This window comes from Cryptomeria japonica, chromosome 10 (genome assembly GCF_030272615.1).
Source record: "Cryptomeria japonica chromosome 10, Sugi_1.0, whole genome shotgun sequence".
In the NCBI taxonomy this organism is placed as follows: Eukaryota; Viridiplantae; Streptophyta; class Pinopsida; order Cupressales; family Cupressaceae; genus Cryptomeria; species Cryptomeria japonica.
This window is the reverse complement of record NC_081414.1, coordinates 726119293-726131472: the sequence shown is the minus strand read 5'-3', so window position 1 is coordinate 726131472 and position 12180 is coordinate 726119293.

The window sequence follows — 12180 nt, the reverse complement described above, 5'->3', positions numbered from 1 at the left end:
ACAGCAGCAAAAAGAACAACTTTTGATTAGCTTATAGAAACAGGGAAGAAGAAAATTGAGGACAAACTTATTCCTATTGAGGTTTGTTTAAAACAATGTACAAATATCTATAGAGTGTGTTGTAACATAGAAAGTCTTACAGCTAATGTAGATAGCAGATTGAAGGAGTTATATGATAAGATGGCTAACATTGATAACTCTTTTTATGGATTGACTGCACTAACCACATCTGTTGATGGACAAATTTTGTCCTTGGAGAACCAAATTTCTTCTTTTGACAAGGAGAGAGATAAAATCATGAGAAGAGAAAGAAATCTAAGAGGATCGATAAGTCCTAGACTAGATTCATTGGCTGTTAACAACAAAGAGTGCATGGATATGATAGATAAACCCACACCGACAGATATCCAAGAGAAGGAAACACTTGCTCACTTACCAAGTGGACTTGCATCTATTTCTAATACCTTCAAATCTGGCTGGGATACATATCTTTAGTTATTACAAAAGGCATACCCAGAAATCTTGAAGATGACTAAGCTCCAGTGAAACTAATAGTATTATTTTATTCTTTCAATTCTTTCATCGGTCTTTGGAATTAATGTCAAAGGGGGAGTATGTACATATGTGAAAAATATCAAAGAAAGGCATTGGAAGGATATCAGATGGAGTGTATTGCTCAGGGGGAGCATACTAGTAGGGAATCCATTTTCCCATGAGTATTGCCATCAATGCCAAAGGGGGAGATTGTTGACAATTAACACTCATTGGATTCATTTTGTTGTCATTGATGGCAACAAGATACAATGGAAGTCATAAACCGGCACTAGGAGGCATATATCGACAGATACCAGCCTTGGAACATTCAGGGCTACACCGGCACCGACACCGACAATGACATCAATACTTCATTGGAAGTCGACATCAAGGATGATTTACTTAATAAATCATTTTGTAAATATTGTCAAGGCCGACATTGAATATCTTTTGTAAATGTATTGTAAGTCGACATAAGTCATATTATTTGTAAAAGGTATATAGGTCAATCTGCTAGGTTATTTTGATAATACATATGTGATAGATGATATGTGTAGATATAGGAGAATATAGCAGAACTGTATGATGCAAAATATTTGTATGGAGATCATTTTGTATGTGAAAGTTATATCATCCAATGATCTATAGATAGCTTGGAAATCATTCTTGGAGGAGAAGTGATACCGGTAGTAGTTCAGGGTTTATTGACCAATATAGAGAAGAACCAGAACTAGAACTCTATTTGGCATAACAGATGCATTCTTGAGTTAATTTTAAGTAATTTACTTTAGCAGAAAGCTTGTAGTATGTGAGGCTCTTTAGTGATGAGTAGTATGCTCTAGGCAGTGTGCCTTCTTGCAAGTGTCGGCCCCTATTATATGTAATATCTTTTCATATGGCCATTGAACTGGTATTGTGGGTCACAAATCCCATCGTGGTTTTTTCTCATTGAGGTTTTCCACATATAAATTATCTGTGTTATGGTGTTCATTTATGTGGATGGTTTATTTGCTTCTTTTTATATGTTTTTTTTTTTTACTGATTTATATATGGATGGTCTAGAAAGTTAAAAATTGTTCATTCTAGTAAAACACTAATTTACCCCCCTCTCAATGTTCTTGGATCCCAATAGAAACTGGTACACTATTTAATGCGATTGACAAAAGCAGGGTTTGTGTTTGCTAAAAATAGTAAACATGTATTAGAAGAAACAAATATGGCAGTGCAGTATTGTTTTGTTGTAGGTTATCATCTCTGAGAATGAAATCTGATTTAATCTGATACAGATTGGATTGGTGAAGTAAACCATAGATGTGTGAAGATTGAACTTTGTTTTGGCAGGAAATTCCATGTATAAATATGAAGACAGAAGATCAAAGTTGTTGATGCCAATAGCCAGAGAAGAGTGTGTTTGAGCAATCAGAGAGGTGAAAAGATTGAATGAGACAAAAAAGGATTCAAGTGACCAAGTATTTGAGTAAGAATTGGCAGGAGAGGTAGAACCGATAAGAGGGGTTTAATCGGTGATTAGTCACAGAGTTGATAGTCAAGTAAACCGATAGTGGTTGAACTGGTAGGACGACATCAAAGAGTGAGTGAGTGTAGAGTGAGGATTAGAGGAAGTCAAGAAAGATAAAGGTTGACCGGTAAGGGATTAGAGACAGTGAATAGACAACCGATAGTAATAGAACCGGTGAGACAGAGAAGAGTTAAGACCAACAAAAGATATTGATTGCAGGAGTTACAAAATTCATTTGTAACAAGGAGATTTCATTGTATCTAAATTTATCTCATTGTTATCACTAAGTTGGTTCTCGATGTAGGGGTTGGTACTCCTTTGGGTTGGTGCCCATAAAGCATTAAGGGTTGGTGCCCTAAACATTGTCACTGTTGTTTCATTGTGAAGCTGGATTGGAGTAATAGACTCCAACAAAATTTCTTACTGACGTTTTTTCCACATTGGGTTTTCCTCATACATCCAGTGTTGTGTGATGCATTCTTTGTGTGTGTTTGATTAGTAGTGTTTACATTACTTTACTGGTTGCACACACATAGTTGGAAATAGTTTGAAATCATGGATTCACCCCACCCTCTTAATGACACATTGTGTTCTACATATCTTTTCTGCAGTATTGTTGAACCATATTCTTCTATTGTTCTAGGTGAAAGAACTATCTCTTGAATCCACTTCAACAAGACCATTCCTATCCACCTAGTTATTACATTCTTTTGTAAGTTATCTTTATATGCTTCACATTATCACCTTTTTCTTATTAGTGCAATGAGATGTATGTCTACTACTATAAGATCAAATCTTTTATAACTTGTCACTTCGTTGTTTATATGAGTCCATGTTTAAATATTTCTTTTAGTTATATAAACTATTTGTATATACTACAATCTATATTTTTTGGGGGGGTACCATCTATGTTTATGAGTACAATGTTCAATATTTTTATTTGAAGGTACAATTACAAGTATGTTTGGGGCCCTGTATCATTCTATATACATAGAAAAGGGGCATAACATATTGCATGGCATTTGATAGAATTGGTATGATTCCTTTCCAATGGTTTTTTACATCAACACTATAATATAACATTTCTTTAATATGAAATCTCTATTTATTAGTAGTTGCATATTTTTTCGTGCAATGGAATTCCCATATGTTCATATTCTTTTTATGTCAAATTAAATGACTATTAAACAATAAAACAATAAAACTCTTTAAGTGACTCCTTCTTGGGTGCCAAATCCAAGATAGTTAGATTGTTGATATTCTTAGTGCTCAATAACTCTAAGTAACAAGTCAAATTTGTAGGAAGACACATTTTCTCTTCCCATTTTTGGGCATCTAAATCATGAAACTTTATATCTCATATTGGACATGTGAAGAAGTGTATTTTGTCCATTTGAAATTATCCTTATCATAATTTTATGTTAATATCTTGAATATGCAATTAGAATAATCTCTAATTTATAAATACTAAATATTTTCTCATATGTCCTAAGGAATATAAAGACATGTCAATGTCTTGAGATTTTTATTCTTTTTTATTAGTGTAAAATAGGTTTTGTAGGGACTCAAAACCCATACAAAAAGAAACAATAAAAAATGACAAACCAAATTCCAAGCCATAACAGGCTAGTAGCAACAAAAACAATAAAAAATAGGGTCTAAGAGCTTAGAGATTATACCATTTTGTTCAGCATTTGAACAATCTTGTTACCCATCATTTTCACTATGTTAGAATAATCCTTTTGGGTCATTAAGCCTCTCACTATCTTCACACTTCGCATTCCTTAGTTACAAAACTATTCGGTCATCCAATCAAGCTTATTTTAGAAGTTAAGTCTCACTTATGTTGAAAAGGGCCCAACTCTTACTTTATTGCCTTATTGTCATTCAATGAAAGTGTGGATTATTAGTCTTCATTGCATCAAGTCTCATTCCACCTAATCTTCAATCCCTGATAGTATTGTCTCAATGAGCCCCTCATAAGTCATATCGGTCAATCGCACTCTAGGGATATTTCCGCACACATGTTTGATTGTTCCATAGTTCTTAAAGAATGCAATAGCTTCATGCTCTGACAATAGTAACCCCATGATCAGAAACTTGTGTGGTGATGTCAACATAGTACCAATTTGTAATAATTTCAAATGATCTCTAGTGGTTCCTAAAAATATATATGCCAATCATTTTTCCATCAAAGGACTATTTTCATTGTAAAAATCAACATAATATCTTTGATTCATTAAAGAACTAAGAATTATTGTTATATTCATGGGAAGGTGAAAAGATAAAAGGGGAGATCATTTTGGAACCAAGAACCATTTTCAAGAAATGGTTACCAAGAACTAAAAGATTTTTTGGGAAACTACTTATTGTAATGCTTACCAAAAAGAGGGGGGAAGATGTTTCTTTTCTTCAAAAGCTTATGCTCTGGGAAGGGAGTCTTTTTCTAAATTCTAACTTTGTAAGGGGAGATAGCAGTATTTTTATTTTGGAAGCATGATCATTGTACACAAGCATGGAGTCTTTGTACTCTCTTATTTTACTTAGCAAACTATAGGAAATTTCTGAAACTTTTTGTTTATGTATATTTCCTTTTGATTGTCCTTTTATTTGTAATTTGCAATCGTTATTGAACCTTTTATCTATAATATAAGATTTTGGGTGTGATTATTATGGTAACTTTGAGTCTTAAATATTCATTCCATCCAAAGGGACTATTGTTGTTTTCCTTGATCTTTTCAGTGGGTGCTAAGTGAGTGATATTTGTATCATTTATCTTTGTTCCCATTTGATTATAAATTCATAATCATGCCTATGTCATGGTTATGCATGGCTGTTATTTTTCCTTTCCTTATTTTTGGTTAAAAGCATCACTTGAAAACCCAAAATTATATCATAGAGAGAGTTGTACCTCTCAAATTTAGAGGAAAGTTACAGAAACAATTGTAACTTTTTCGACTATTTTTTAATGTTTTATTCTCATGTTTTGGCTAGGAGTCAATATTGTCATGATTAGAGAGAACAAAATTAGTTAACTAACAAGTCTTCACATTTTTATCAATAAAAATCCCATTGATATTATCAACCTCCTCCATATCACAAGCTTTGACCTACTTACCTTTATCCCTACTATCAGTATGAGTTGAAGACCCCTAATTATTCTGGGTCTTGCCTTCCGAGATGGACAATTTCTCCTCATGCTTCCCGCAAACCAATATGGAGGGGGAAGCATGAGTGGCCAAGGGGGAGACTTTGAAAAATTGAGATTTTTTATTTTGTCCTTGAAGGCACTCCATGCTATTAGTCATTGTTGTTCTACTCACTATAATAACAACTCTTAGCTTCTTATTGACCCTATCCAATGCCACCATCAGGTTCATATTTTTTTCTTCATGGCCTTAACATCCATCATGAGATATTACTAAGACTAAGAAGGTTGTTCATGTTGTCTAAGGAGGGGTTGTTCAAATTTTTATGTTCAATAGTAATTTTATTGATCTTTATTGTCAACCCAGAGATCTGCATGACCACCCAATTGTAAAAACTAGTTTTTCCTTCCATCGACACCTTCACCACAATCTCACCAGCCCTATCATCCACTATAGAGAAGCTCGTATCTTTACCCACATGGGTAGCCTTATCCAATTTAACTAGAATTTCAGTATGAAAATCCAACTTCTGTTGATCCTCACCAAGCCTAGGGGTATCTCCAACCATATTTTTCTTGGCCATGTTATTTCCTTGAGAAGTCTCTAGAGGGGGGGAGGCTCTTTCCACAATAGAGTTGGACCCCAACTCAAAGTTGTTAATATTGCCATCAGAGCATAGGGGTTTACAAGATTTTCAATTCTCTTTTTGACTTATCCTAACATTTTCTCACTTGAAATTACATCCAAGAGATACTTATTATAACATCAAGTATAGTAATCAAGGCCCATGGCCTTCCTACTTCAAGAAAACCTTTTTGTGGTCACTGAATTCTAAGATAGTTTTCTATAATATCCAAAGTGTCATCCTTCTCTATTAATACATTATCATTATAAATAATTTCTTGCACAAATAGATACTAAACATCAACATGCCTAGTATGAGTATGATACATGAGATTCTTGATCAAACAAATAACACTTTGATGACTACATTTGATCCTCAGAGGACCATGCAATCAAAATTAATTCCAATGCCAACTTTTTGTAAACATACTGCATCCTTAGAGACATGTGTATCAGCTATATACCCATCAAGCTATGAGCTTCCTCTTGTGCATCAAACTCATTGCTCCTCCAAACAATGTAAATATAGAGCCACTAGTGGACCTTTGACTATCCAATTATCTTGCCTAATTTGTAGGAAAAAAGACCTATAGGTCCAATGACTTAGCTAAATTACTAATAACATGATAAAACACAAAGTAATTAGAAGTCCATCATAATTATCTAAACACCCTCTATCAAAAAAAATATTAGAAAGGAATTTACACATTTTCTAAGGACATGAAAACCTCATTGGATATGTTTGGGATAAGAGGTTAATTTCAATTCAAGAGACTATTGCTACTAAATTCTCTTTTGATCAAACCCTTGCTCCTATGGATCTGATGGTTTCTCTCCATTGTTAGATGGGTCTCTTAATTGAATTTATAGGAAGAATCTTATTGACCATTTTTGGGTGAAGGCTAACCACTAAAATTTCCATTGGTTATCTTTTGCTAGTTGTATTATGTAATTGAACATTGTTATGCAATCCATTCTTATTTATAAGTTTATGGTTCTCTATGTCCCCAAGAGCTTCTCAAAGGAGTTTGATTCTCTCTTGAGAAAAATTTAATGGGTTAGGAAATTTGATATAAAAAATTGAATCTCGTTAGTTGGGACAAACATTTTTAATCTAAATAGTTTTGTGGTCTTGGCCTTAGGCATGATGAGATGAATAGTCAAGCTTTAGCTTCAAAAATTTAAAAGAGATAGTGTATTTGACAATGTGAACGTTGGGAAAAGATTATTAATCATAAATATATTCATGGATTTGGTTTTAGGAGGCTTTAAGATTTTACTTGATAGGTAACTGGGTTTTGTGATATGGTACTCTCAAGAAAGGTGTTTCCCTTGTTAAGCAACGCCTTTCTTGGATTTTGAATTCTTGTTATGAATCTCTCTCTTGGACAAATTTTTGGGATAGAGACTCTCCAATCCTCTCCTCTTTTTATGGGATCCACCATTTTAGCAACCTTTTTATGGAGGCTCCATGCTGTAAAATTTTTTATTTGAATAAAATTCGTCAAAAAGGGCATACTTCCCTCTTTTGTTGGAAATATTTGAGTAGTTGGCCTCCATGTGGGGATAGAGAGACTTGGGTTGTGTTTTCTTCTATTATGGATTATTAGAATTATTCTTGCTTACATAAAACTGATACCACAACTCAAGATTATCATCATAAAGGGGTTTATTTTGTTTCAAAAGGTCATCTATGGTCAGATACTTAAAGGAACAGATTGGAGAATTTCCCTTGGTGGAAAAGGATTTGGAATAAATTTTGTTGGCCCAAACGTATCTTGTTTAGTTTTCTTCTTAGTCAAAATAAGTGTCTTAGTTAGGATGATCTCGTAAAACAAGGATTCGAATAACCTTCTAAGTGTGTTCACTATGGGCTTCATGAGGAAGATTCTTCCCATCTTTTCTTTGATATCTATTTGATTTAGGTATTTGGGCTTAATGGTGGAGGTTTTGGAATAGTCCTTCTATTCACGCTACTTTTTAGTCTTATTTTTCTTCAATGGAAAATATGATTAGAAGGAATCATGTATTTTCCAAGAACATCACAAGCTCATTAATTATGTTTGGTGTAAGATGTTAATTTCACTTCAAGAGACTCTAACAACTAAATGTTATTTTGGACAAACCCTTGCTTGTATGGATCTCATGGCTATTTAGCATTTGAATTTGGGTTATTTTCTTATTTAGTTTACATATAATTCTTATAATTATCCATATAAAAAAAATCCTTATTGTCGGGCTAATAGAGATGATGATTGGACAACTCCTACTAATGATTTAAAAAAAAAATGAAACTCATGGTCTCTCTACGGGGTAATCTTGAACTAGTTCAAAATTGGAGGTTTTTGCCATGATATTTTTGGTTCTATGTAGTTACTTTTTCTATGGCTACTAGATTTGTTACTAACTATCAAATGGAAGATCATTCCCTTCTTGTTGCTTTCCAAAAAGCTTGTTGATTGGGCTGGAAGCATGCTATAAGTGAGATGGATTATGTGATTTTAGCTCCACTTTTGAATAATAAGAATTTTGAGAATTACTTCATGGCATATAGATTCTCTTTCTACTAAAATTCATTGTTTATCTACAAGCATCTATTATATTTCCTTGTTCATATCCGTTGCAAATGGAATACCATCGCTGATTTTCTAGCTAAATGGCCTTCGAACTCTCCCAAAGGATGGAATGTTTTCCTGATTGGAATACTCTTTCTCCTAGTCATGTTACTTAGTTCTTACAACAAATTCAAAATGATATGGGTTAATCATTGAAATTCTTTGTTCATTTGCATTGGGGTCATGTGTTCTTGTTGTTAGTAGAATTATAGGAGTCCTTCTTAGTGTCTAATTTTTCTTGTTGTGAAAACTACAATTATCTGAAAATCATTTTGTATTCTCTTTAGAATTCTTCATTAATTAAATTTAGTCCTCTTAACTTTAAAAAATAAATAAAAATGTTTGATCCATATGATAAGTTACTTTTAATACTATCAACATAATCATGGCCTCCAACGTAGTGCAACTCTTAATATTATGGACTTTAAACATGCTTTAAATTGGCCACAAAACACTCATGTTTATACACAACACACACACACACACACACACACACACACACACACACACACACACATATGCTCTAAAATATCTCCACATAAAAATCACTCCAATCTAAAATTGATTTATTAAAAATAAATTTTAAAAGAAACAAAGGACTGTATTTTAATTGTTTCTCCTTATGTTTTGTATTATTTCACTTTGAAATTCAAATAGATATACAAAAATATGTGAGATAAAATTTGTTAGTGCATAACTTCTATTTGCTTCATGATTTACGGTGAGAGCACAATTTGCACCATAATCAGAATAAAGGTTGCATGTTCTGAATATAAGCTAAAAATAGTGAACTATGAGATTGACTGTGACCTCTGCCTCTTCCACTGCTAGCAGTTTCCTTTTTTCGACCGTAAATCCTATGATCATACGGTGGCTCTTTTTGTATAAATCATGCATTGAGAAGATTGTATGCAATATAATTAATTAGTACAATGGTTGATGAGTTCTTTGTTCTGATTTTTCTTCTGCAAGGTTTGCAAGCACTGCATGACAAAGATCTGGAAAATTTGGGGCTTTGTAAAAAAAAGAACTTTTAGAAAGTTTATATGGGGGTTTTTTTTAATGCATTTAGTATAGGTTTCTTTTAATAAGTTTTCTGAATAAAAGTAGAAGATTAAAGTTGCTATACACTCTTCCTTCAAATGATAGCCAAACGTATTCTTTTGTTCTAAATTCCTATCTACATGAGATTCCAATGTTGCAACTTTGTTTTCTCCTAGAGAGTCTTTCTAGCAGGGTTCCTAACTACATGAGATTCCAGAGTTGCATCCTCAAGTGCTTCCATGGTTTCGTTGGGACATTATTGAGCAATGGATATACAATGACATCATCCCAACTGGAGGTCATCTTTGTAGTTCTTCATTTTGGAGCACATTTCTATAGATTCATAATCTTCCTATCTTCAGATGATTAGTTTTTGTATTCAGAGACCGTGTACCTGTCAGTTCATCCATTTGAGAAATGCAGAATATGTACAACTGCATTTTTAAAGTATCCCAGAGGTACTCATGTAGTGGTTTCTATGATTCTGTACAATCCTATTAAAGTGTGGATTCATTTTCAGTTTGCAGCTTTCTTCTTTAGTTTGAATAAATGGTTAGGAGCTTCTCTCAATTAGGTTTTCTCCTTTCTTCCTTGTAATTGGGTTCTTGATCAGGCTTTGTTGTCAAGATCCATATCTCTCTCATCTCTCCTTAGTTAGACTTAAGGGGGGTTGTTAGTGCATAACTTTTGTTTTCTCTATGATTTACGGTGAGAGCACAGTTTGCACCGTAATCACAACAAAGGTTGCATGTTTTGCATATAAGCTAACAACAAAGATCTATGAGATTAACTGTGACCTTTGCCTCTTCCACTGCGAGTAATTGTGTTTGTTTCCACCGTAAATCCTCTGATCATGCCGTGACTCTTTTTGTATAAATCGTGCATTGAATAGATTGTAAACAATATAATTAATTAATTAATGGTTGATGAGTTCTTTGTTGTGATTTTTCTTCTGCAAATTTTGCTCTTCTCTTCTTGCTAGATCCATACTGTGTAGGTTAGAAAATTTTACAAAATTGATAAACACCAAGTAAGGCTAGAATGCCAAATTAGCCTCTAAGACAAAAATCTCTTAAATATATATATATACGTTGGGGTTTCACAATAGGTGAACGTTACAACAATTGAAACCAAGTTAGAAAATATTTCTGTTTCAGGGAGGTGTATATACTTACAATTCATCGGCATAATGTATATAATACACCTTTCTAAATGAAATGGAAACCTATCTTAGACGTAAACTTGAACGGTGCATCTTCTTTTTTCCTGTCGTTGTTTGCTATTACCCATCCCCCATGGCAAGTAAAGCTCTAGCATGCATTACTTTTGTAACCCTGACTTGATAATCTACGTAAAATTCCAAAGAGATGTATGCTGGTAACTTTCTTCTTCAACTTCACTGAATGGGTTATGAAACTCGACAGAAGATCCACCATCATTCCATCTGCAGTGTTCATCAACAAGTTTAAACAATCAAGCCATGATTCTGTTATCTCGTTGTTTGGGCTTTCGGTTCCTCTAATATCAGCGAATGGAAATTGATTTTTGGGAAAGAGCTCTGATCCGGGAGGATCCAAAAAAAATGTGGCACCACTCACCTCTCCTCCGATTTCATGGCATGTTCATTCAAAAAGTTGGTTTGCCGTTTCGAACCCACAACGAACCTCATCCTATTTTCATGCGCTACCATCAAGTTAAGCGAGGCGTACGTTTTTTATTGAGTACAAACAGTAACAAATCCAATAGAAAAGAGATTGGGTGGTTTGAACTCCTAACCTCCCATTTTTATCAAACACTCCCAACAAATGCAACAGGGAAGATTTTCGAAACGAAAATGGGACCGTAAATATTTTCTCGTATAAGCAATGTTGGGCCGTGTAAAAAGGGCTCATGTTTAGCCGGAGTCCCCCCAACTATCAATATCTTTATTTAAAGTTTCTATTAAGGGTGTTTTTTAAAGATAATTTAAGTCAATAGGTCTTTGGTCTACTGGTGAAGTTGAATGGATACCCCTCAGTCTTTGGCTCTTAGTTGAAGAGGTTCAGCCTATTGGCTCTTGCCGTCGTATAGGGTGGCTCGCTGGGCTGGCAACTCGCGGGCTTCGGGTGGCTCGCTGGGCTGGCAACTCACGGGCTTCATGTCCTTGCTGGGCTGTCATGCTCGCAGATCTGAACCTCCATCAGAAACGATAATTTAGTGGGCTGGAAATAAGGGGAGCCCATTGTTATTTAAATAAGCCTGATAATTAAAATTTGAAAGGCTCTATTTAGTTGATATGGAAAATTTTATTGTTAGCCCCATTATAGTAAATGTAATTGTATAAAAAGGGGGAGTTTTTGGCTTGCAAAGGCAAGCAATTTCATGAATTAGAATTCTCTAGAGTGGGAGAATAGGAATCTTGAATTTTTTTGAAGGAGAGTAGGTGAGCACCTTTAGGCGTAAGAGGAGATTCTGAGAGATGTTGTAATGCAGTTTAAAAGTTTGGATGATGTAATAAGGCGATTAATGCTTGACACCATCAATAAAACGGTCTTACATTGAGAAGCGGACCCAGAGAGGTAGTTCATATTGAGCGAATTCCGTTATCAAACTCGTGATCTCTCTTCTGTCTTCTAATTCTCTTTTATTCATTTTGTTTTTTTATTTACTCTTTAAGTTATTAATTAACATTATTAAGCTGTGGAAATCATTAAAT